The sequence below is a fragment of the Hyaena hyaena genome, unplaced genomic scaffold (genome assembly GCF_003009895.1).
Source record: "Hyaena hyaena isolate Hyena2069 unplaced genomic scaffold, ASM300989v1 scaffold_303, whole genome shotgun sequence".
Taxonomy (NCBI): domain Eukaryota; kingdom Metazoa; phylum Chordata; class Mammalia; order Carnivora; family Hyaenidae; genus Hyaena; species Hyaena hyaena.
In genome coordinates, this window is record NW_024080934.1 from 102363 (window position 1) to 130115 (window position 27753).

Below are 27753 nucleotides of genomic sequence, written 5' to 3' on the forward strand. Positions count from 1 at the left end.
CCTGGAAGATGAGAAAGACATGGGCGAAGTGGAGAGCTGGATGTTTCAGCCTGCCTGGGTTCATGAGGCTTGTGGAGTCAGCACAGAGGTTCTGCAGCTGCATGCACTCTCTCCACCTCTGCGTCAGAAGCCCAAGGACCCTACAATACGCTGATTATTAGAAAGAGGAGATTCCGGGGCACCTGGGTGGCTCAGCTGGTTAAGCTTCCAGCTCTTGGTTTCTGCTCAGGTCATGATCCCAAGGTTCTTAAGATCAAGCCCTGTGTCCGGCTCTGTGCTGATGGCCTGGAGCCTCCTTGGGATCCTCTCTCTACCCCTCCCCCACTCATTCTCTCTCTCTCTCTCTCTCTCTCTCTCTCTCTCTCTGCCTCTCTGTCTTAATAAACAAATACACTTTAAAAAAGAAAGAAGATTGAGAAAAAAAAACAGCCACATTTCTTAGAATGTAGCAGGTGTGGCCATGACCACTTTTACACATAACTTTCAGTGGTTCCTCAATAGCCTGGTGAAATGTGCTATTGGCTCTGCTTTTACAGGGAAAGAAACTAAGGCACAAACACAAATCCAACCCATACAATTAGTGTCCCAGGCATAAAGGAACCCAGGGCTTCTGATTCCCACTTCAGTTCTCTTTCCATTTCACCAGAATAGCTTTCCATCCACCCTGCTCCCAAACCAGAAAAAGTTAGATTATACTCACAATATTCTGTTTACAAGAGCAAAGAAGAAGTGTGATAGTACTTTATTTGTAAATAGTTTATTGTCAGGTTGGTTTCCATATAAAACCCAGTGCTCATCCCAACAAGTGCCCTCCCCCATGCCCATCACCCTCTTTCCCCTCCCCCCACCCCATCTGTCCTCAATTTGTTCTCAGTCTCTCATGGTTTTTAAAAAAGAATGTATGGGTGCCGGCGTGGCTCAGTCATTTAAGCATCCAGCCTCAGCTCAGGTCATGATCTCACAGTTTGTGGGTTCAAGCCCTGCATCAGGCTCTGGACTGAACTCAGAGCCTGGAGCCTGCTTCCAATTCTGCCTCTTCCTCTCTGCTCCTCCCCCCACTTGCAGTCTGACTCTCTCTCAAAAATAAACATTTAAAAATTAAATTAAAAAATAAATTAAAAGAATGTTATTTGGGGCACCTGGGTAGCTCAGTCAGTTAAGCATCAGATTCTTGATTTCAGCTCAGGTCATGATCTCACGTTCGTGGGCTCAGAGTTCGAGCCCTACATCTGGCTCTGCACTGACAGCTTGGGTTTTTCTCTCTCTCTCTCTGTTCCTCCCCTGCTCTCTCTCTATCTCACAAAATAAATAAACATTTTTTTAAAAAGAAAAAAATAAAAAGAATGCTATTAGCTAAATTTCTTACTTTTTGGCACTTACAAGGTTAAGTCTTACCTATGAGAATAGTCAAATATTTAGAGGACTCATTTCCTGATTCTTCAGCCTTGGTTTTATTTTAAATCCTGTTGGCAGATAAACAGAAGGGAGATTTTCTGGGTCATGCCTGGTGTACCAAGAGCTGAGTTCAGGTTAGGTTGATTGATCATTACTTTGGGGATAAGGGAGGAACCTGACAGAAAGTAGGGGTAAGACTGACCGGAGAGTTCAGGTCTGAAATTGAATCGATGTGGGATAGTTTTTAGTCCTGAGAAATCCAGTGTTTATGGGTGTTGGTTGGGTTGGGTTTTTTGTTTTTTGTGTTTTTTTTTTTTTGGCAATCATATTTTTCTCTTTGATTTATTTTTCTCAGCAGAAAATAGAAAGTAAATATCTGACCTTAAGCATAGTTAATCTTCAGTAAATAAAATCTGGGAATGGAAATCAGGCAAGTAAATCTGGGTGTGTACACACAGAAAGGAAATTACAAACTAGAGCACATGATGCAGTTTTACTGGAACCATGGAATTACTTACAAATCACTCGAACAATGAAAAATTAATGGCATCCATAACTCTTTAACAGACTTTGCAAACTGCAAACCCAATTCTTGAAATAAAAAATAAATCTAATCTTTTAGTTGTATAAATTCCACTGATTGCTAATTTCTGTACTGCCTGGCATATAGACCTTTCTCTTTTTTGTGAGATTCAAGCTTCTAGAACTTTGGTGAAAGGGCTTAAAAATAGAGTGTATTTTAATGTATTGGACACTGTGTTTTAATTTAATTTTATATAACACCTGGTGAACGAAGACTTGTCCATTTACTGCATGTTATTGTTTTACTAGGCTTTTAATTATGCCATAGCTTTTAAAGATGCTCATTTTGTGTGCTATGAAACAAATTTTTCTGGTTGAAGAAGGAATCCTGTTGGCCCAGTTATTTAGAAATATTTCACTTCTTTTTAAGTACTTCTCTCTGAAATATTATAGTTGAATGGGTTGGTCAAGGAAAAATAGTAGCAATTATTCCACACTGACGATCAACTAGTAACAGCATATTTATATATAGCATATGCTACATGACTGTTGAGCCAAATGACCAGAGCTCAGAGGACTGTGGTCACTATTGTACTGAACACTGAGTCATTGCTCCTGTGATATAGGAAAACAAGTGCCTTGCAAGAAATATCTGCCAAATACCTGCCTCTTAATACCTTAGAAACACAAATGATTCTGAGGTTCTTGTTATTTTGTTTGTACATTTATTATAATTTATTTAGTTTCTCCTGCATTTGGTTCCCTCAACCGTAAAGTACCAAACACTTGTTTCTCCTGAAAAAATTGGGAAAATTAAATGAGATAATAAATAGAAAAGTACTCTATAAGCTGCAAAGTACAAGGTGAGTATAAAGTGTCCTTAATCACTATTTTAGATCATTTGGATTTATTTTCTTTTATTCCTGAATTCCATTTTTGCCTTAAGAAAATACAATGGGTAGGAGGAAAGGAAATTGCTTTCCTGCCTACTACTTGACTACTTCTGCTTAATGAAATGCTGGTAGATACAATGTGAATCTTCTTAGGGGCCCCTAGGTGGCTCAGTTGGTTGAGTGTCCAAATTCAGCTCAAGTCGTGATCTCACAGTTTGTGGATTCAAGCCCCATGTTTGGGCTCTTCACTGATAGTGTGAAGCCTGGTTGGTATCCCCTCGCATTCCCTCTCTCTCTGCCCCTCCTCTGCTTGCGTGTGTGCACGTGTGTGCCCTCTCTCTCTCAAAAAAAGAAAACAGTTGGTTGAGTGTCCAACTTCAGCTCAGGTCGTGATCTCACAGTTTGTGGATTCAAGCCCCATGTTTGGGCTCTTCACTGATAGTGTGAAGCCTGGTTGGGATCCCCTCGCATTCCCTCTCTCTCTGCCCCTCCTCTGCTTGCGTGTGTGCACGTGTGTGCCCTCTCTCTCTCAAAAAAAGAAAAAAAAATTAAAAATTTCTAAGTAGATCTTCTTAATTATGTTGTATTTATCAAAATTTAAACTTTACAATACCTGAATAAAAATTGTCCATAGATGAGAGAATTTTCCATGACAACTAATTTCTTCCCTATGTCTTCCTTTTCTGTTCATCTAATCAAGCTATACGTCTCTGTGCATATATTTGTCTTTTAAAATGAAACAATAAAAATTATTACTTGAGTATGCTATATATTCTTTTATAATAACATTTTTCAATTCATCTTATTTTTATTTTTTTTAAGTTTTTTAATGTTTTATTTATTTCTAGGAGAGAGAGAGAGAGAGAGAGACAGCTTGAGCAGGGGAGGGTCAGAGAGAGAGGGAGTCACAGACTGAAACAGACTCCAGGCTCCGAGCTGGCAGTCAGCACAGAGCCCGACGCGGGGCCCGAACCCACGAACCGCGAGATCATGACCTAAGCGAAAGTCGGACGCCCAACCGACTAAGCCACCCAGGCGCCCCGTCAATTCATCTTATTTTAAAAAACAGTTTTAAAGAGTGTGAGAGCAGCCGCATTCAGTGTCTATTCACACTAGGGCTGAAAGGCACCAGTGTTTATCAATTCAGTAAAGTATTTGTTTTTATACCAAGGAGACTCTGTAGTTTCTTTCAATGGGGTAAGGAGTAACTATGAACAGAACTTTTACATAACACACCCGTAGAAGTCAGACTCAAGATATATTTAAGTTTGTTATGACAACTGATATGAAAACACAGACAACTCAAATTTTTCATCTTCCAGTGGAAATTATCCCCACTTGATTTTTCTGAAGATCTCAAGCTGCATGTAGATTCAAACACATATTTAATTAAAGAGAAAAACACAAAGTAGGTTTTATAATTGCATAGGTCTACAGCAAATAGAAAAACATGTTTTATAAAACTAAATTCATTTAAAAAATCAAAAGTGATTTCTTTTACCTGATTGTTGAGGACTGTTTTAAGTAAAATTCAGCTTTGTTTCATAAATCATATAGTGCTCATCTGTCATTGGGTGAAGCATCAGAAATTTTTACCAATCAGCTACCTAGAGAGAGAGAATGTTCCTTGCAGACCTTTGTCATTACCAGAAACAAAGAATGACTCCACATTATCCAGACAGAGGACTGCAGCAGGGTAATAGAATCTGTAAATTACAATAATAAATGCCAACAAGCCGATTCCAGTCTGGGGCTATTTGTTAAAACAAAGTCTCTACTCTGAGTGTAAAGGCCTTCTCTGCTCACAGAGCTTTTTTTTTTTTTTTTTTGCCTTCTTTAGATTTGTTTCTGGTTTTGAGAGGTTCAGGGGCAAACTTATTTCCTGTTTTGCATCAGGAAATAGAAGGAAAAGAAGAGAAAAACCATTCTGTAGCCAGTGAACATGGTACTTTAAATTACACTAGGATCGTGAGTGAATATGAACTTGAGAAGGTAGCTGTACAGGCATCTGACTCTGGACAGGTATCTTAACATGTAGGTGAGCCCATCATGAAAGCTCTTATTCTGTTGGGTCTGGCCTTTCCAAATGTTTATTTTAAGGGCCCCCAAACCCAGAAAAGATCAAGTTTTGAGAAATTATTTCTTCTGTGATAAAAAGAAGGGAAACACCCCAGGCATGCTTTCTATGACTACTTGTCATCAAGAAAACAACGAGCATGCAATTACCCTCACCAAGTTCACTGAGTGGCCTCCTAAATCTAGTAAAGGTCATAGAGTCTTACTTGAATAATAAGTCCTGGCTGAGATATGCTCTCTGTAATCACTTCCAGAGAGTACTAAAGTAGTTCTTGCATCTAAGATACTCAGCTCTTTCACGGGTATGGAACACAGGAGTATTTTCCCCCTATTATAGTTACAATATTCTTCTTTTCTTCTAGTTTTTGCCAGACATGTTAACGTTAAAGGTTAAATTATTTTTACAGGCAAGTAGTTTGACTTTTCCTCCACATGGGATCACTTCTAAAAAGATGACATATCACATAGGTTATTTGTCCTTTATAATTGGAAAGCTAAAAGACCATCTAGTTATATTTCCCCCAAAACAACAAATGAGGAGTAACTGAGTCTCTAGCCAATATATTCAAAGCTAAGGATTAAAAATGCAAAAACAAGTCCTTAGATCCAATTAAGGAAGCCCTACCACACCCAGGCTCATCAATACCAGTGGTACTCCTTGACTCCAGGAAGCTGGAAGACATCCTAATAACCCCACTCAAAACTTTTACCTTAAGTAGCCTTTTTCCGGTTTCCAACTCATGAATTACTATGTTGTTAATTCTATTTCAAAAAACTCCTTGCAACTTGTTTTATTTACAATGCCAACTTTTAAGAGGTCATTAAACTAAAGTTAACTGACAATAAACTCGGCAGAAATGGTTTTGCAATGAGGGAAATCCCAAAATGTCACCTTCTGAAAACCCACAGTTGAGGTTTATTCAGAGTCAAGAAAAAAGAAACTTGTGATCACACTAGAAGAAATTCAGCCTTAAGTTTGGAATCTGTACTCAAATTACACATGCAAGGAGGACAATATTCTGCTAAAACAACTGATTTGCTGCTGCATTTGCCTATGGTTTGTTTAATATTAACAGTTATAAGCAAAGCAGTGCAACTAGTATTTGGAACAATCCTTACAGTGTTACAGTGTCAGGCATAACATTTCACCGCTCTTCACACCACTGGTTCTCTTCGCGTACCTGGGCTTCCTCTTCTTCAGTGAAGTCATTTTTGATATTGAAGGTCCTGCGAATCTCCTCAGGAGTTTTCCCCTTGATCATATTGGCAACAGTCTTGCATGTAACATCAAGCAAACCTTTAATGTCTAAGTAGTTCGCAGTCAGAATAAGTTCAAAAAGCGTTCCTTGGTTAACTTTCAGGAATTCTTGGTCCCAAACAGGGATTCATCTGTTTGCTTTTCTTTGTTATCATCACCCTCAGGAGGAGGGGGGTCATCCTTGTGGTGGGTGCACCACTGAATGACCTTTTTTAATATTGCTGCGTTAACATTTGGTAGAGGAACTGGGTCATCATCCCCTTCATCATCCATTCCCAAATCTTCCAACCTGGTCTTGATAGTCACAGATAGACTGTTTGGCAATTTCAACATCAACTTCAAATATTTCTCCATCAGAACTCTGCAACTTAATTGAAGGCGTGGTGCTCGATCTCAAGAAGACTGCAGGCTGAAGGCTGACAAAAGGCAGAGAACAAGCCCACTCGATAGTTACAATATTCTTTAACTCCTCTCAGAGACCACATTTGGGATTTGCTGACCCTCAGCTACTGCTCACAGTGTGCTTGGAGACAGAGAAGGCCCTAGAACTGCCCACCAGTGAAAGGTGTGCACATAGAAGCAGCAGTTACACTCAGGCTTCAGCGTGCTTTTTCCGCACGGCTGCCTCCGCCCAGGCTCTCAGCGGCCCCGTAAGCTATTGCAACATGTCTTCCTTGGCCTTTCAGTAGGGACTTCTGCTCCAGGACTGACTTGATCTTAAACAGGGCAGAACAGGAGGTGAGAAGGGCATTGGATTGTCAAAGAATTTGACAAGTGTCGATCCTGTTTTTATTGCTTAGACATTATTTTGGCTTTTCTACATTGAAGCCAGCTCCACAGTTTTGTTCCTTGGGCGACAGATATGGAAAGAGCCTATTAAATTGACAAATATGTCCACTCTAAATGTAGCAGAAACATCTAAATCACATGCTGTGATCATTTGGCTGCTTTATCGCTTAAGAAGTAAGCAATTACTTTGCCTTGCTTTCTACATTGGCACAGACTTTCGTCATTTGCTTTGAACTTTAGGGGCACTGGCCTTTTTTCTTTCCTTTATGGTACTGGGCATTATTTAATATTTTTAATTTCACATATTTGCCAGGATTTTCATGCCGTGAACTGCATCAGATAAGACAGAATCCCATGGCAGAAGGAGAGGGAAAAGACAAATGGTGAACACAGATGAAGAACCATCTTAGGGATATGACTTATTTTTATGTGCATAAACTTTATGTGTCTTTCCTTCTTCATAGTGCTAGCTTTTACTGATGCCCTGATCCAAAGACATTTATGTAACTTCCTCTTGTAAAAACCAAAGACTTTACACCATCTTGTGTAAATAGAGGGCACTATCTGCACAGATTGTGAGCAATCGCAGCAGGCCAGAAACCCAGTACCTCAAGAGAATTTTGTACCAAAAGAAGTTGCAAGTAACTGTTTAAGCCATAAAAAGGTTGTAATTATTTAATAATGCTAGCTTTGTATATTTCTAAACCTTGCATTACTTAGGGGAACGTTATATTTATACTACCATGTGTCAGATCTGTGCTCTCCTGCCAAATCTGCATACCTCCAACAGCAACATTTTATAAAACTTTAAATTGCCTTTTTAAAATTTTTTTTCCAAAATAGAAGTTGGCCGTAATGAAATGGATTGACACAGCCATAGGCGTTCAAAAGAGAAAGTAAAGGAAGAGTTCAGTGTTTTATTTTGGTTGTGGAATACCTGGATTAGAAAGAAGAAGAAGAAAAAAACTGTTTCAAATTTAGAGGCACCTGACAATCTGGTTTAGCATTCACACTATTTCAAGTTGTATCCACACCATGCAAGTACCCTGAACCGCCTTGGAGCACTGACCAGAAGCACAGCAGAAGTAAAGATGTCTTTCCTCCAGCTACATCTACAGCACAACCAGGCCCTTTTCAATCTCAGCAATGCCCATAAGCAAATGGAGTCTATCACTGGTCAGATGGCCTTGAGATTCTTAGAAATCTTTCTCTTCTCAACTCCAGTTGTGGTGCTGTGGCCTCTTCCTAGGGCTTATTAGGGATTTCAGTCTTAGGGAACATGCAACATCCATCTGAACTGATTCTATTCCTTGTCAGTTCCAGAAAAATAATTACCAGAGTGGTTCCTGGAAATGTAAGTTCTGAGGGATATTCACAGTTGCCAATTAAATATGGGCAAGGGAAAATCCAATGGTCAAAGAAACTTAGGAAATGCTTAAACAAAGTTAAACAGGTTCCCTTGTTATGAGAGTCAGTAACATATTAACTCATCATGTGAATCTTTAAGAAGGGACTCTGGTATTTAGGATTTCCCAAGAAACTCATTTTTTGGCAGAATTTTCCCAAGATAAAGCACTCCGTATATACTTTTGGGAAGAGGCTGGTCTAGAAAAAGAAAAAAAATACTTTAAAGTGTTGTAACCAAAATAGCATGACTACAACTCATGACTACAATAATTTTTACTAGAAATAGGAGAAGAAGTGGTATTTACCTGCAGTTAGTAGTGGTAACCTTTGCCCTTATGATTACCTCCTAGCCATAATCAGTAATGTTTGCTTTTTGCTCACTGATTTCTTGAGGGTTGATCATACATCAGGATCGTTAAAGATGGGATGACAAGTGAAGTTCTACATATTGTATTTCTGGTGCATTGACACTGATACTGGACATGATGGTAAAGGTGGCAATGATCTTGGATGGGGAAGTGATTTTGGATGAGTAATGGTGGGAATAAGCGTTGAACTTCTCAACTTAAGAGTCGTGTTGGAAACAATACAAATGGAAAAACAAAGGTAAAACTGGTTGTAATAAGAGAACATACTGAATTGCTTATCTCTGTTTTTTTAGAACACTAGGAGTCAAATCGGGGCGCCTGGGTGGCTTAGTCGGTTAAGCGTCCGACTTTCGCTTAGGTCATGATCTCGCGGTTCGTGGGTTCGAGCCCCGCGTCGGGCTCTGTGCTGACTGCCAGCTCAGAGCCTGGAGCCTGTTTAGGAGTCTGTGTCTCCCTCTCTCTCTCTGACCCTCCCCTGCTCACGCTGTCTCTCTCTCTCTCTCTCCTAGAAATAAATAAAACATTTTTTAAAAAAGAACACTAGGAGTCAACACGCATATTTCCATTTTATAAACTTCTGGAGGACAAGATACATGCCTGTCCATCATTGCACATCTTAAAGTCACTCTCATGGTTTCTTGTTTGAATAAATCAAAATAAGTCATCAGACGTTTGCGCGTTGTACATCCTGCTATCGTAACACCCCATTTTATCTACAAAGATGAGAAACTAAAATTAATATTATGTTTTCCCTTAAAAATAATGCAAAATCCAAGGACAAACTATGAGTGTGACCACCACACTCTGCTGCCTCCCTGTGGCTACCTCAGGACTGAAATATTGCAATGATTTTTTTATTAATGACGTGGGCTTAAACAGAAATGTTTAATATAAACATTTTATGGATGAGCACAAGTCCCTAAAGGATCAAAATATTGTAATAGAATATTTTAATTTGGGGTATTGTCAATGGAAGACTACTTGGCAATGAGAAAGAATGAAATCATGCCATTTACAACAACGTGGATGGAACTGGAAGGTGTTATGCTAAGTGAAATAAATCAGTAAGAGAAAGACAGAGATCATATGTTTTCACTCATATGTGGAACTTGAGAAACTTAACAGAGGACCATGGGAGAAGGGAAGGGGAAAAATAGTTACAAACAGAGAGGGAGGGACACTCTTAAATACAGAGAACAATCTGCGGGTTGATGAGGAGGTAGAGGAGAGAGGGAAATGGGTGATGGGCACTGAAGAGGGCACTTGTTGGGATGAGCACTGGGTGTTGTATGTAGGTGATGAACCACAGGAATCTACCCCCAAAACCAAGAGCACACTGTACACACTGTATGTTAGCCAATTTGACAATAAATTATATTTTTCAAGAAAAATTTTAAATGGCAAAATGATTGCAAAACTGAAAAAACAATAAATTTGGGGTATTGTAACAGTACTCTGTAAGTGCCTAGGTAAAATATTTATTGATATTTACTACTAAAACTGAAGCTAAAAAGAATTTCTTATACATATCATACCTACACCATGGCTTATACTACTCTTAGTCACATCGTAAATGGTTGTCAGAATAAACTTTACAGCAATACTCACTGAACTATATGAAATATTATTTTGATAATAGCACATATTTCATGCATAGTCTTTAATTCTTTAGAAAGTTGAATTTCAAGAAAATGGACAAGATGTAACCATTTGTTTTAATAACAATCATCTATGAAATACATTTAAATTTGGGGGGAATAAGCTTTTTTCTTATGGCTTTCAACCAGATATACCACCTTTTATTTCATTCCTTTAGTATCAAGATTGCAACTTGAGCCTTTCTTACTATCTATCTGAAAAGCCATAGACTTCATAATGCCAGGATCACTTGTCAATGAAGAGGAAATACCATTCTACCCAAACACATCCGATGTTGTTGAGAAATACCTAATAATTTCATGTTCTGCAAAGTCACAATTTTTTGAACAAAAAGTCACTGGTCAGCTTGGTTAAAGGATGATGGACTAGTAATCGTACCTTGGAAGCCAGAAAGAGTGAATTGCTCCTGATAGATTTACAGGTTTATCTCCCCTGATGCCATTTATTTATGTTTCGGAAGGTAATAAAATCCTGATCCATGTATTTATATTCCATTAAATTCCATTTAAAAAATTCAGTTCCTCTCCCTCTCTCTGGAGAGGAGGTGGGGCTTAGGCCTGTATAAATTCCCAGAGTCATAATTTCAGTGGTCATCTCGGCTATTATGGAGGCTCAGTACATGCTGGGTGACATCTGCCCTCATCACGCTGCCCTGAAAGGACAATGGGGCACACGAAACCAGCACTGAGATGTCCTATAAGTAAATAATGTCTGCCTCTGACCCACAAACCTCATGTTTTTGGAAAAACATGTTAGGAAAAAAGAAATACATATACATATCTTTTATGTGTGTTTATTTATTTATTTTGAGAGAGAGAGTGTGTATGTGTGAGCTGAGTAGGGGCAGAGAGAGAGAGAGAGAGAGAGAGTAAGGGAGAGAGAGAATCCCAAACCTCTGCACTGTCAGCACAGAACCCTACGCAGGGCTTGACCCATGGCCATGTGGGATCATGACCTGAGCTGAAACTAAGAGTCGGATGTTTAACCCACTGAGCCACCCAGGGACCCCTAAATACATATAGATTTTTAAAACATCAAATAGAATGTTACAAAGAAATTCATTTAAGGACTTTTTGAAAAGTGAGAACTCTGTGTTCATTCACAATGTGCTTTCATTATTAACTTATACTCAGTTTTTTTACATAAAACTGAGTTAGCAGTAAAATGGTGACAGAGATGCTTCCCTGCTCTCTCAAGGTTTGGGACTTATTTCCACATAAGCCGAATTCTAATTGCTAAAATGGTTTTGGGAGTGTTTCTATAGCCCCTCCCCACTAAAGTCTGTCCATTCAAAGTGTGGTTTCTGCTGAACTTACCATGGAAAAGTTGTTAAGAAACCCATAGTGGGGTAGCTCCTGGTTTGCAAGGGAACGTCCTTTGCTCCATCCTTTCTTTGCTGTGACAGCTGTAAGAGACGCTTTAGAGGCCAGAAAACAAACCTGCCCAGGAAGCACAGTGGGTGAGAATGAGGCTGTAGGGAACCTTCTGCTTTTGTTTTCATCCCCCTATGGACAGACAGACGGACGTAAGAATGTCATCACTTTCTTTCCTTACAAAAGCACTTCTATCCACTACTTTGCCGATAATCAGAACTGTCGGTCGTCTCCGCTATCGGGGAAACTGTTTTTGTGCCTCTTTAGGTTCATAAACTTTCCTGGCTTCTTTTGAAATCCAGTCCCTGAAAGCCTCTGTTTTGAGTGCTGACTTGAAACAACTCATGAATCAGGATGTGGGTTCAGGAAGGAATGATTCACGGAAGAGAGTCAGATAAATGAGGCGTATTCACTGGAAATCACCTCTCACCTCTTGCACATACTACCTTACTCTGGAATTCCAGCCATGAAATCCATGTCTACCTCAACTTCCTGTATTTCCTCAACTACCTATCTTAAACTAGTTTGGGTTCAATCTTACCTTGCCCGATAGGCTGAGGTTTTGCATCTAAGACTTTTGAGAAGATCAAAAGTCTTTTCAATCTAAAAGTGTTTTATGTTGGGGCGCCTGGGTGGCTCAGTCGGTTGAGTGCCAACATCGGCTCAGGTCATGATCTCTTGGTCTGTGAGTTCAAGCCCTGGGTCAGACTCTGTGTTGACAGCTCAGAGCTTATAGCCTGCTTCAGATTCTGTGTCTCCTTCTCTCTCTGTCCCTCCCCTGCTCATGCTCTCTCTCTCTCTCTCTCTTTCTCTCAAAAATAAAATTAAAAACTTAAAAAAAAATTTTTTTTAAGTCTTCTATGTAGGTCAGGAAAAGAAACATAAATAATTTTAGATTAATAGCAATGAGGAAAAGGTGACACTAAGTATCTTCCATTTCACACCTGCCCTTGTGGGAAACTGATTCCCATAGGGCTCCCTTCTTCTGTGATGATGCCCCATGATTTTTCAGCAGCCATCTTGGGCAGGTCCTACCAACCCCCTATTTCATCACCTCAGTCAGAGCCTAGTCTCCCCAGCCTGGTGCCTTCTGCTGTGCACCCTATCTGCTGGGCAGTGTTGCAGAGCTCTCTGTCCCCCATCCTTCCTGCTCCCCTCCTTCTTCAAGTGAAAAGAGCAATAATACTGGACACTCAAAAGTCAGTTTACAAGGCATTTTCACTTCCCCTGTGAACACTGAGTATTTGGTAGGACAGGGATCATCACTGTCATTTTCCAGAAGGAAAACAGTCTGGAAAAAGTCATCCATGTCCCACCCCCATGGCCCACTGCAGTTCATTGCCTTGGGTAACTGACAACTTCTTCAACACTCAGTTATCATGTATGTAAAAGTGTTGACTGGCTTCTCTTATCGGCTGCTCTAGTTCTGAGTCTGTGGTTGTGTCTCTAAGTCTAAGATTCTTGATGCTTAAACCCAAGAGACTACAGGTTTCTTTTCTCTTCAAAAGCAATATTTCCATTTTAACAATTCCTTCTGGAGACAATTCCCCCAACCTTTGTAGGAACCTGCTAAGATATTTAAAAAAAAATTTTTTTAATGTTTACTTATTTTTGAGAGAGAGAGGCAGAGAGAGAGTGTGAGCATGAGCAGGGGAGGGACAGAGAAAGAGGAAGACAGAGAATTCAAAGCAGGCTCCACACTGTCAGCACAGAGCCCGACGTGGGGCTCAAACTCACAAATCATGAGATCATGATCTGAGCCAAAATCGAGAGTAGAACACTTAACCAACTGGGCCACCCAGGTGCCCCTGTGAGTGATATTTTAGATGGCAATTTTAGGCCAGGTAGGAAGCTGACTGGTCAGTGGCGAAAGAGCAAGGTTTTAATATTTATTGAGTCTTCTCACGTGCAGACCCTCTACAAGCACAGTACCCATGTTAGCTTATGAAACCTTTCAGAATACTGGAGAGTTAGAAATTAACCTTCATTTCTCAAATTAGGGCCCTCAGGCTCACAGAGATAATCCAGCTTACCCATATCACACAGCCAGTGAGTAGAAGACCCAGACTTACCTAGCAGTTGATCTATCCCTCTAACCAGTAACAGACAGTAAACTCCATGGTCAAAACTGCCCTTTATGAATAGAGCTCCAGGCTCCCTACTTTGCTTTAGTCAGAACAGCCTGGCCTTTATCTGTGTATCTATTAGACTTCTGGATATGATTCCTTTGAAAAATGGGCTCCATAGCTGAAGTGTTTTTAATATCCCTGGCCCATGCTGTTCAAGGACACCTCTGCATTTCCAGCCCTCTGTGGTAGGCTCTGTCTCATGGATTGTTCCCTAAGGTCCAATAAATGCTCTCCATCCTCAACTCCTACCCCCAGGACTTGTCCTCCTGTCAATGCCAGAAGAGAAGGAAGTTTGAAAGGGACTCCCCTGTCCTCAAAACCTAGATTAATTTCTTCTGGCTCCTCAAAGGGTTTTCACAAATTAGATCTAGGGGGAAAAAAATAATAAAAGTCACCACATATTAGCATATGAATATTACTTTTAAAAATAGTTTTCCAATGTCCTAGAAATCAAGGTATGCCTTGCTCTAAAAGGCCCTAATGTTATAATTACAAACTGAGAAAGTGATTACTTAGGGATTGACTTTTCCTTTTTTAAAGGAATTCTCTGTTGTACTTGAAATAGTTTCAAGTATCGCATTTACATGCAGCTTTTCAGAAGCAGATCTAATAGTTTATAAAGTGAGAATTGGTGCAAATTTCCTTTTTTTCAAACTCTTAGGGGAAAGAGATCATAGATTTGTGCAAAATTATTCTAGCAAGTACTTTGTTTTTTGTTTGTTTTAATGTAATTTATTGTCAAATTGGTTTCCATATCACACCCAGTGCTCATCCCAGCAAGTGCCCTCCTCCATGCCCATCCCCTCCCTTCCCTTCTTCCCCACCCCCATCAACCCTCAGTTTGTTCTCAGTATTTAAAAGTCTCCTCTGGTTTGCCTTCCTCCCTGTTTGTAACTCCCCCCTCCCCTTTCCTTCCCCCATGGTCTTCTGTTAAGTTTCTCAAGTTCCACATATGGGTGAAAACATATGATATCTGTCTTTCTCTTACTGACTTATTTCACTCAGCATAACACCCTCCAGTTCCATCCACGTTGCTACAAATGGCCAGATTTCATTCTTTCTCATTGCCATGTAGTATTCCATTGTATAGAGAAACCACCTCTTCTTGATCCATTTGTCAGTTGATAGACATTTAGGCTCTTTCCATGATTTGGCTATTGTTGAGAGTGCTGCTATGAACATTGGGGAACATGTGCCCCTATGCATCAGCACTCCTGTATCCCATGGGTAAATTCCTAGCAGTGCTACTGCTGGGTCATAGGGGAGTTCTACTGTTAATTTTTTAAGGAACCTCCACACTGTTTTCCAGAGGGGCTGCACCAGTTTACATTCCCACCAACAGTGTAGGAGGGTGCCCGTTTCTCCATATCTTCATCTCCTGATTGTTCATTTTAGCCACCCTGACCGGCATTAGGTGGTATCTCGGTGTAGTTTTGATTTATATTTCCCTGATGATAAGTAATATTGAGCATCGTTTCATGTGTCTGTTGGCCATCTGGATGTCTTTGGGAAGTGTCTATTCATGTCTTCTGCCCATTTCCTCACTTTGTTTTTCAGGTGTCAAGTTTGGTGAGTTCTTTATAGATTTTGGTTACTAGCCTTTTATCCGATATGTCATTTGCAAATATCTTTTCCCATTCCATTGGTTGCCTTTTAGTTTTGTTGATTGTTCCCTTTGCAGTGCAGAAGCTTTGTATCTAGCAAGTACTTTGTGCCGTTCTGATACAAGTTAGCCCAAGAACAGAATTCAGAACAGGCTTCTCACCTGACCATGCAGGTGGGAAGAACAGGACGGACACTGCTCCAGAGAGCAGCTGGAGACCTGAGTACAAAGCGACAGAAGAGAAGAAGGTACTTGTTCCCTGTTGTATCATGATATGACATTTATAGCATTTATAGCCATAGTGAGAAATGAGAAAGTGTATCATCAATGAAAAGGAAAGCAACGTGTTAGAGAAAAAGTAGAAAACTAAAGAAGAGAAAAAGACAAGCTGGATTTCATTAAAATTAAAAACTTGTGTTCTATGAAAGACAATATCTAGATAAGCCACAGACTGGGAGAAAACATTTGCAAAAGACACATCTGATAAAGGACCGTTATCCACAACAGACAAGGAACTCTTAAAACTCAAGAATAAAAGGAAACAACCAAATTAAAGGATCCACCAAAGACCTTACCCGTTACCTCACCAAAGGAAATATACAGGTGGCAAATGAGCACACGAAAAAGTGCTCCACATCACATCACCAGAGAAATGCAAACTAAACCAATGATAGATACCGTCACACACTTATTATAATGCCCCAGATCCGCACATTGACACCAAATGCTGGTGAGGATACAGGGCAACAAGAATTCTCTTACATTGCTGGTGGGAATGCAAAATGGTACAGCCTTTGGAAAACAGCTTGGCAGTTTCTTACAAAACTAAACATACTCTTACTATGTGATCCGTAATTGCAATCCTTGGTGTTTATCCAAAGGAGTTGAAAGCTGACATCCATATAAATACCTGCACATGGTTGTTTATAGCAGCTTTATTCATAATTGCCAAACATGGAAGCAACTAAGGTTTTTCTCAGTAAGTAAATGGACAAATAAACTATGCTACATCGGATAATGGAATATTATTCAGTGCTAAAAAGAAGCAAGCTTTCACGTCTTGAGATGTGAAAAGATGTGGAGGAAATTTAGATGCATGTTACTAAGTCAAAGAAGCCAATCTGAAAGCCTGTGTACTTATAATTCCCAACTATATGACATTCTGGATAAGGCAAAACTAGAGACAGTAAAAATCATGGCGGAGAGGGATTGCAGATAAATAGGCAAAGCACGGCGGATTTTTAGAGCAGTGAAAATACTCTGTATGATACGACAATGATAGATGTAGGTAATTATACATTTGTCAAAACCCATAGAACGTACAACACCAAGAGTGAATTGTAAGGTGAACTGTGGACTTTGGGTGATAATGATGGGTCATTGTAGGTTCGTTCCTGGTTTAAAAAAAAAAAAAAAGTACCATTCTAGTGAGTGAAATTACTACTGTGGGAAGCTATGCGTGTGGTGGGGGGGGAGGGGGAGTGGTAAGGGGCATTATGGGAAATCTCTGTACTTCCCTCTCAATTTTGTTGTAAACCTAACCTGCTCTAAAAAATAAAATCTTGGGAGGAAAAAGACAAAGGAAATTCATAGTAGAGTGTTCTGATTCATCTAAAAGACTGACTTAATGCTCATGATTATTGTGTGGCTTATATGTGCCAAAAATGTATGATATTTCTATGCTTTTATTAGGGATATTTATAAATAATTAAAAATATTCTGGTACTCAGATAGTCATCAATCATTAGAAGTGAAATACAAAGTCAGTTAAAACCAAAATAGAAGTCTGATGTTATAACTGAAATAAACTACCCTTCCTTGGTTAATATTAGCAAACTTAGATTTATTCTGATATTAAATTTAGTTTTACACAGACACAGAAGAAACATATATTCCCAGATAAATGTAGACGATGTCAGTCCAGCAGGAGGTCCAGACACTGTGAGCGCTGCTGCAATGAAACCCCAGCGGTATTCACCGCCTCACAAAGAACATTACAGAGAGAGATCTGAAATATATTATCACTGTACTGATGTACAGCAGAAATTACACTGAGAATATATCCAGCAAACATTGCAAGACCCAGAAAATAATACTACTTGTGATGGTAAACGGTAAATGGAGTAATGGTAAATATCAGTGGTAAATATCAGAGAGCAAGTATTATGAACCCGAAGTAGAAGCTCTTTTACACAATTACCTTCTGGGCTTGAACACAGACCTCAGCTTTTTACTGGTAAATGATTATATTCAAGCCTAATCCTGGAAACATTTTAAAGCAGCTTCTAATGTCAAAGAAATCAATACCTCTGTATGTGAATAGGAGAATAATACATAAGGTTCATCTGTCTCTGAAATTCTGTCTACAAAAGCCCAAGTAATATTTATGCAGCACACCTTATATATGCTAAACCGAAAAATAACCAAAATGATTAATGCATGACTTAGTAAAAAAACAAATCAAGGGAGATTGTTCACATAGAAAGGAGTAATATAGGCACTGTAATGAAAAAATGGAGGCAGTTTAAAACAAATATAAAAGCACAGGTGCCTCAGGTGTCTCAGTAAAAGACTGGTGTCTCAGTCAGTTACACATCTGACTCTTGATTTCAGCTCAGGTCATGATTTCATGGTTTGTGAGTTCAAGCCCCACATCGAACTCTTCACTGACAGCATGGAGGCTGCTTAGGATTCTCTCTTCTTCTCTCCCTGCCCCTTCCCAACTCGTGAGCGCTCGCTCGCTCGCTCGCTCTCTCAAAATAAATAAATAAACTTAAAAGAAAACACACAGCTGCCTCAGTATACTTTTTCAAAGTTTAGGATACAGAACAATTCCATCACTGGACAAAAGATTTCTTTATCCTGCCCTTTTGTAGTTAAATCCTGCCCTCACCCCTAACCCTTGCCAACCACTGTATTCTCTGTAGCTATAGGTCTTTTTTTCTTTCTTTCCTCTTCTTTTTGTTTTTTGTGGGTTTTTTTGGAAGAGGGGGAGTTCTGTTCCCATTTTATTTTATTTTCATGCTCTACCTCAAGGGGACTCCTAATATGTTTAAGCGTGTCTTTAGATAGGCATATATCCCTGAAAGCTACATAGTGTTTTGTGTGTATGTGATTTTTATTTATTTACTTATTTATTTCAGTGCAGGACTCAAACTCATGAACCTCAAGATCATGACCTGAGCCTAAGCCAAAAGTCAGACACTTAAACGACTGAGCCATCCAGGTGCCCCAATTTTTATTTGTTTTTAATGGGTACAGTTCAGTGGGTTTTAGTATATTCACAAAATTATGCAACTATCACTGATATCTAATTCTAGAACATTTCATCATCATCTTCCAAAATCCTGTACCCATTAATAGCCACTTCCCATTGTCTCCTCTGCCAGCCTCTGGCACCCAATAATCTACTTTCTTCCTCTATGCATTGGTCCATTCTGAACATTTCCTATAAATGGAATCATACAATATGTGTCTGGCTTTCTTTCACTCAGCATGATGTTTTCTAAGTTCATCCATGTTGTAACATGAATTACTACTTCGTTCCTTTTTATGGACAAATACAATTTCACTGTATGAATATACCATATTTTCTAGCCATTAAGCTATTAATTGACATTGTGCTGTTTCTGTATTTGGCTATCATGAATAGTGCTGCTATGAACATTCACGTACAAGTTTTTGTGTGGACATATGTTTTTATTCCTTTGGTGCAATTACCTAGAAATGGAATTTCTGGGTCATATGGTACCTTTATAGTTAACTTTTTAGGGAGTTACCAAATTGTTTTCCAAAGGGACTGCACCATTTTACATTTTCACCAATATTGTATGAGAGTTACAATCTGTCCATATCCTCTCCAACACTTGCTAATCATCCAGCTTTTTCATTACAGCCATCCTAGTGAATGTGAAGTGGTATATTATTGTGGTTTTGTTTTTTTATTTTTTTAAAGAGAGAGAGAAAGAGAGTGTAAGCGGGGATAGGGGGCAGAAAGAGAGAGAATGAATCTCAGGTAGGCTCCATGCTCAACTTGGAGCCCAACATGGGGTTCCATCCAAAACCCTGGGATCTTGACCTGAGCTGAAATCAAGAGTCAGACACTCAACTGACTGAGCCACCCAGGTGCTCTTTAGAGTGGTTTAGTTAGGCATTTCCCTGATAAGTAATGGTGTTAGTCATCTTTTTATGTACTTATTTGCCATCCATATTTCTTCTCTAGTGAAGCTCCTTTCACATGTTGCCTCTTTTTTCATTGGTTTATTTATCCTTTTATTGTGGTGTCCTAAGAGTTCTTTATGTGTTCTAGACTGAAGTTCCTTATCAAATACGTGATTTGCAGATATTTTCTCCCACAGAAATATTCTGTAGGCTGCCACTTCACTTTCTTTTTTTTTTTTTTTTTTAATATTTTTATTTATTTCTAGGAAAGAGAGAGAGACAGTGTGAGCAGGGGAGGGTCAGAAAGAGAGGGAGACACAGACTCCGAAACAGGCTCGAGGTTCTGAGCTGGCAGTCAGCACAGAGCCCGATGCGGGGCTCGAACCCACGAACCACGAGACCATGACCTAAGCGAAAGTTGGACACCTAACTGACTAAGCCACCCAGGCGCCCCTGTCACTTCACTTTCTTGATGGTGTTCTTTTAAGCACAGAAAGTTTAAATTTGGGGGAAAAATTTTTTTTAATTTTGATGAAACCCAATTTTTCCAAATTTTTCTTTTATGGGTTGTACGCTTTGGTGTTACAGCTAAGAATTTTTTGTCCAGCCACTGATCAGGAGGATTTTTCCATATATTTTCTGTTAAATCCTTTCTAATTTTACACTTTCTGTTTACATCTCTGATCCGTTTTCAGTTAATTTCTATCTGGGGGGGAGGTCTAGGTTGATTTTTTTTTATTTTACTGCATTTTAATTTATTTTATTTTATTTTTTTTTTTACAAATAGTTTATTGTCAAATTGGTCTCCACATAACACCCAGTGATCATCCCCACAAGTGCCCTCCTCCATGCCCATCCCCACTCCCACCCACATCCATCAGTCCTCAGTTTTTGTCAGCATTCAAGAGTCTCTCATGGTTTGCCTCTCTCCCTTTTCCCCACCATTTCCCCCCTTCTTCTCCCCCTTGTTCCTCCGTTATGTTCCTCCTAATCCTCCTATACGTGCAAACATATGATATTTGTCCTTCTCTGCCTGACTTATTTCGCTCAGCATAACACCCTCAAGGTCCATCCATGTTGCTACACATGGCCAGATTTCATTGTTTCTCATTGCCATGTAGTATTCCATGGTATAGATAAACCACATCTTCTTGATCCATTCATCAGTTGATGGACACTTAGGCTCTTTCCATGTTTTAGCTATTGTGGAGAGTGCTGCTATGAACATTGGGGTACATGTGCTCCTATACATAGGTTGATTTTTTTTTTTTTTAGTCTTTCACATACATATTGATATCCAATTGTTCCAATTAAAGATTAGCTTTAATCCACTGAATTTTTTTGCATTTTTGTCAAAAAGTGTGGCCATATATGTGTGATTCTATTTCTAAACATTTATCTTTATACAATACCACATGGTCATGATCACTATAGCTTTCTATTAAGTCTCTTTTTTTATAAAATTTTTTAATGTTTATTTATTATTGAGACAGAAACAGAGCATGAGTAGGGGAGGGGCAGAGAGAGAGGGAGACACAGAATCAGAAGCAGGCTCCAGGCTCCGAGCTGCTAGCACAGAGCCCGATGTGGGGCTCAAACCTATGTACCATGAGATCATGACCTGAGCCGAAGTCAGAAGCTTAACTGACTGAGCCACCCAGGTGCCCCTCTATTAAGTCTCAAAATCTAATAGTTAAGCCCTTTAAGATTGTTTTGGCCATTCTGTGTACTTTGCATTTTTATATATATTTTACAGTCAATGTGTCAATTTCTACAAAAAACCCTCCTGAGATTTTGACTCAGATTTCATTGAATCTATATATCAATTTGGGGATAATGATGTATTAACAATATGAGTTTTCCAACTCATAAACATGGTTTATTTCTCCATTTATTTAGCATTGCTTTAATTTCTCTCAAAGTTTTAAAATTTCAACATAGGGGTTTTATAATATTGTTATAATTTCCCCTAAATAGGTTTATGCTTTTGTGATACTACCCTAAATGGTATATTTTAAATTTCATTTTCTAAGTGCTTACTGCTAGTACGTAAGAAGACGATCTTTATATATTGATCTTTTGTCTAGAAAGCTTGCTAAGTTGACTTACTAGTTTTAATAGATTTTATTGCTTTTTTGGTCGAGTACTTAGAGTTTTCTGCATATATAATCATGTCACCTGTGAATAAAGACCATTTACTTCTCATACAGCCTGCATACCTGTATTTCTTTTTCTTACTTTATTCTACTGAGTAGGACCTCCAGTACAATGTTGAGTTAAAGTGATAAGAATAGACATTCTTGCCTGATTCCTGACTTTAGCCTTTGACCATTAAGTATAATTTTGGTTGTATGTTTTCTGTTGATAAACACTGTTTTTAATGCTCTCCTTCCAACCATGGGATGACTTAGCATAAATATTTGCATATATTTTGAATTAATTTCAATTTGGGACTAACTTCCCATCTGGACCAGGTCAAGTCACTCTTAACAGGGAACTGGCTTCAAATATGCAGAACCAAGACCACAGTGTGGCAAGCAACTGCCTGCTGGGGTTCAAAAGCAGTTGCCTCAAAGAGCGAGTGAATACGCGGTATTTCAGAGGCACAAATAAAGAGAGTTGGAACTAAAATTACTATCTACTCTCTGCCAGGCCCTGCATGATGCCTTTTATGTGAGTCATCTCCATTTCTGCTCTTCTTATCTATACAGAGTCAGAATTTTTAAATAATTCTATTCCTCCATTTTCGGCAAGGTAAGAGGCAAAGTGCCATGAGGCACAAAGCTTTTCTAATCTCACCATGCAGGATGGGCTCCCAGGCTCCCTTTCACTCTTGCAGCAATGACCCAAATATGATCCCGCAGCTGATTATCCAAGCAAGGGAAAAACAACTGATTTCCTCTCCTTCTGACATTTTTGACCTGAAAAACAATTTCATTTTTTACCACCGTGTAATATGAATTTATATTCTCCAGAAAGTTCTTATATATAGCTTGTATATAGTCTACATACAAGATGCCTTCTAAACTATATGTTATATTTCCCTTGTATTTCCCAGGGATGTACTTGGAAAACTTGGAAATTGTACACATATAAAATTTTTAGAGAGGGGGAAAGGCCCCAGGCTCTTTTTGCACAACCTAACCATTTTCAGGAGAGGAGCTGGGGCTCAGGTAGATTAAGTGGCCTTTCCAGGCTGGCACAGCTAGTTAGTGACAAACCCTGGACTAGAATTATTCTAAAAACACTTATGACTGTCATTCTCACCAGGACTGGCATAAGTACTAAATCCACTTACATCATAATTAACTGCTTTGTCATGGTTTTTCATTAACCACTCAAATTTCTCAGTTCCAAATATGTTGACATCTAGTCTAATTATGCATAATTATTATTAAGTTGCATTTTAGGCACACCCCTCTTCCCTTAAATGCATAAAAGATGAAAAACATATTGTGAGGGACACCTGGATGACTCAGTCAAGCATCTGACTTTGGCTCAGGTCATGATCCCACGGTTCAAGCCCCGTGTTGGGCTCTGTGCTGAAAGCTCAGAGTCTGAAGCCTGTTTCAGATTCTGTGTCTCCCTCTCTCTCTGTCCCTCTGTCTCTCAAAAATAAACATTTTTTAAAAATAAGAATAAGATACTGTGACAAATTTTGTGGAGAAAATGGATATATATTCATGTAAAACAATAGATATTTTGAAAGGCATTGTGACATTTTGAACCTATAGGCCACATGGACTGTAATCCAGTTTTCTTCTCTCTGTACATGAGCATTTAATCAGAGTGAATAATGAAGACATAGAAAACTGGGTCCCCTAACAAGATTCTCTCATTTGGACTTTTGAAAATGTGTCTCTCAAATTTCAGTTATTTTACAGGAGGTCACAATGTTTAATCTTTACGTATAATTCAGTCTGTTAGGGGAAAAAAAAGAAGAAATGATACCTTTTTCCGTTTGTGGGAGACATTGTTTGGGGATCAAATAATAATAATAAAGGAAAAAACCAGTCTCGTCAAGAAGAGAAATTAAGAAGCCCACCCAGCAGTTCAGATTCCTACTGTAGTTAACAGGGAGTTTACTGCCACCAAGTGGTTTCCTAAATTCACTTAATTCTGTAACTGTTGTTTCTTAAATTCTCCCCAAATATCAGTGTTTTCAAAGCATCTGCTTTCAGTTTAAATGAAAATATCATAAAACCTCACACAGAGACAACTGAAAACTTTTCCTAAATTGAAAAATTAGGAAGTCCTATATTGTCAAAAGAATATGTGGTGAATATTTGTGTTTGCTAAACTTCTGTCATTGAAACAGCCAGAAAACAGGTGATACAAACACATTTACTCAACACATGGGAAGGCTGATATGTGTTGCTGCTGATAACAAAGGGGAAAATTCTTTGAAACAAATGTTTAATGAGAAAGTGTACATTCTTCGAATGGGATCTAATGTCCAGTAAACAAATAATGAAGTTGGCTCTGGTCCCATGCTCCCCCACAACCCTCCACTTTTGGGAGAGTTCTGAGGACTATTTAGGGAGTGAGGCTTGCAAAATAGTAGGAGATTTTATTCATGTCATGATGCCTATTTGCATCCCACAGAAACTTGCTCAAAAGTGGACATTCAAAACAGAGCTCTTATAAAAGAAAGCTTCCTCTTCCTGTTGCAGTATTTCCCATCGTCGCACCCCCAATGGCAACAAATAGCTGACATTAGGGCCAAATACAGCTCTGGGTGTGCATTTGGTAGAGTAAATACTAAAGGTGAATATTTAAGGAAGAAATAACTTCAGCCTCCTCCTCACATCACCATGGCAACCAGAGGTATCTTGTTCAAGCACGTCAGCCAGGCGCTGTGATCTTTGGCCTTGGCTCACAATATCCTAGGGAGTCTTCTTTAATCTCTTTTTTAGCTTTTAGCATCTTGTTCAGTTTAGCCTGATATCAAGCACTAATCAATGGGGCAAATGCTTACTAAGCATCACTTACTAAGGCAGTGTTTCTCCATGAAACAAAAGACGACCTACATCAAATTCACTAGAGTTGCTTGTTAAGAATGCCAATTCTAGGGCCCCACCCCAGGCCTACTGAAACGACTCTGGCTTTTAGCAACCACTGCATGATTCTTATGCCCTTAGACTTGGGGATTACTGACCTAGGGGAAAGGTCACAAAGCAGTGGTTCTCACACTTGGCTACACAATAGGATAATCTAGAGATTCCTTCAAATCCATTGATGCTTATCTCCTACCTCCAGATAGTCTGATTAATTAGTATGGGTACAATCTGGTCATTAGGATTTTTAAAAACTGTCCAGGTGATTCTAATATATAAGAAGCCTAGGGAACCTGTCAGAGAGGATTCTAGATCTCACCTGATGACTATTTAAAAGACAAAGAAGTAGAAGATGCCAAAATGGTAATAATATTGCCTAATCCTGGCATTCTTCTCACTCTAAGCTGCTTATGTCATTTAACCTGGAGGCCCTAATAATTCCATCACCCTTAACAGAAGTTCTGAGACTTTTAGTGTGTTGCCTGCAGGTTCATGTGATTTTCAAAAAGGATCTGGGGTATTCTTCTCTGAGACTCCTGTGGGCTAACAGGGGCCCATGACTAATTAAACCAAGTGTAAACTGAGGTGGTATCTACCTGTGCAGCTTTTTAACCATTTTTATTTTAGCCATTAATCCAACAAATACTAATTAATTCAGACCTTGCTCATTAATATGAAAAAACAACCTGTGGACTCGATACCCTCTATCACATTGTCAACTCAGAGGATGTTATTTTTGAATTTTTCTCTTTTCAAATTATTCAACTTAGCCAAAATGTTTAACAGAATAATCCTACATAAGTGTGACTTAGATCTATAATTACCTTCTGGTTTCCCCAAATTACTTATCACACAGAATAAGTGCATTGAAGTGTCTTAGCAATACGTCATGCCATCTCAGGGTGACGTGTAAGAAACTACATAGTACTCTTCCCGGCATGTCTTCCCTCTTTTAACATTTAAGTAACTCCAAAAAACTACTCTCCCGAGGAAGCTGGCCTAGTCTCCCTAAAATGGATGTTTCGACTAGCTATTAATTCTTACCAAAATTTTCAAGTTTAGCAATTACTCTTTAAAATGTGCCCCCGGTCCTGTACTTGGCCTTCATGTCAGCAGAATGGATTCTGAACTAATGGTCTGCCTTGCAGGCCATCTCACCTCACCTTTTGTTTAAATGAGGCTTCTTGCCAGGGTAGTGACACTATTTGTAAGTGATGCGATTGAACATTCAGTGCAGCACTCCTACGATTTGTGCTTTAAAAATGGTGATTATTGTATTAAAAACTATTAAGGGGTGCGCCTAGGTGGTTCAGTCAGTTGAGCATCTGGCTCTTCAGCTCAGGTCATGATTTCACAGTTCATGGGTTCAAGCCCCACATTGGGCTCTGCGCTGACAGCATGGAGCCTGTTTGGGATTCTGTCTCTCTCTGCCCCTCCTCAGCTCATGTACTCTGTCTATCTCTCAAAGTAAATACATAAATAAACTTTAATAAATTTCTGGGGTGCCTGGGTGGCTCAGTCGGTTAAGCGTCCAACTTCGGCTCAGGTCATGATCTCACGGTTCATGGGTTCAAGCCCCGCATTGGGCTGTATGCTGACAGCTAGCTCAGAGCCTGGAGCCTGTTTCGGATTCTGTGTCTCCCTCTCTCTCTGACCCTCCCCTGTTCATGCTCTCTCTCTCTCAGAAATAAACAAAACATTTTAAAAAATTAAAAAAATTTTTTATTACATTAAGAATTTTGTTTAAACCCAGTTTCAACTTCTCTTATATTATTTGTTGGAATTAACAGAGCTTCCTAAATACCTTTTAGAGCATTGATAAAACATTTAAGAATGACAGCATTTTATATGAATATATTAATTTGAGGCGGTGGTGTACTTGTGAAAATGTAGAATATATGGGATGAAAAGAGAAAAAGAATGTGGAACTGTAAAAGAGGAAGTGCAACTAATAAGTTTCATTATAGATTTTTTTTAAATGTATGTTGAGTTTCTATTACATACCAGGATTTTCATTCTATGTATTTGAAAATATGTCACTGAGTAAAACAGATGAAAATCTTGAAAAAAAAAATCTATGTGGCATCAGACATGTGGAAAAATCATTCTGTTATCTAACTAAATTTTTTTGCAGAACAGTTTGAACTGTGAAAGGTTATTACCTATTTGGGTTTTCAAAATATAGTATATTCTCTTTACTTTTAGAAAATAAAGGGGGAAAAAAGAGAAGACATTTAGTTTTAAATGGTTACTTTTCAAAATTAAATGACATAGTAAGAGCCAAACAAAAATTGCCCTTCTGTGTGCTAGCACTTATCACTCTATTTTGTTATTATAATATTATATAATTACAATAGGGTCAGAGTAATAAGAGCCACATTCCATCATCAGTGCAGATTAGTACCTAGCACTGATCACAGCCAAGCACATGAAACTGGAAGCAAGAGACTGGAGGGAAGGAGAGCTGAAAGGGACCTGGCGGACTGACGTACTGGAGTCATCGCTGCAGTTTTCAATCCTGGTGTTTGGGTATTTGGGGCATCGGTGCAGGCAATGGTTAAGAGCACGGAGTTGGAGCCAGACACACCCATGATCCAACGCATGCCGGATCGCTAAGGATCTGAGCGACTGTGGACAAATTAATGGCACCCATAAGTCTCGTTTTTGTTTTGGTTTTTATTGTAAAAAAGAAAAAAAGTCAAGCTAATGCTCATGTATTTGTTTTCTAGGGCGGCCATAACAAAACACTGCAGACCGAGTGACTTCACAGAAATGTATCTTCTCACCATTCTGGAGGCTAGAAGTTCAAGATGAAGGTATCTTCTGAAGCCTCTCTCCTTGACTTGCAGGTGGCTGCTTTCTCATTGTGCCCACACATGGCTTTTCCTCTGTGCTGTTTCCCTGGTATCTCTCTGTGTGTTCAAACGTCCTCTCCTTTTAAGGATACCAGCTGTCTTGGATTAGGGCCCACCCTAACAGTCTTATTTTAACTTAATCATCTCTTAAAGACCCTATCTCCAAATACAGTAATATTCTGAAGTACCTGGGATAAATGCTTCAACA

General features: G+C 39.1%; 1 pseudogene; it reads right to left on the reverse strand.

The window, feature by feature from the left end:
- Positions 1–6031: 6031 nt before the first annotated feature.
- On the reverse strand, positions 6032–27293 carry LOC120242163 (annotated as a pseudogene).
- Between the last annotated feature and the right edge of the window lie 460 nt (positions 27294–27753).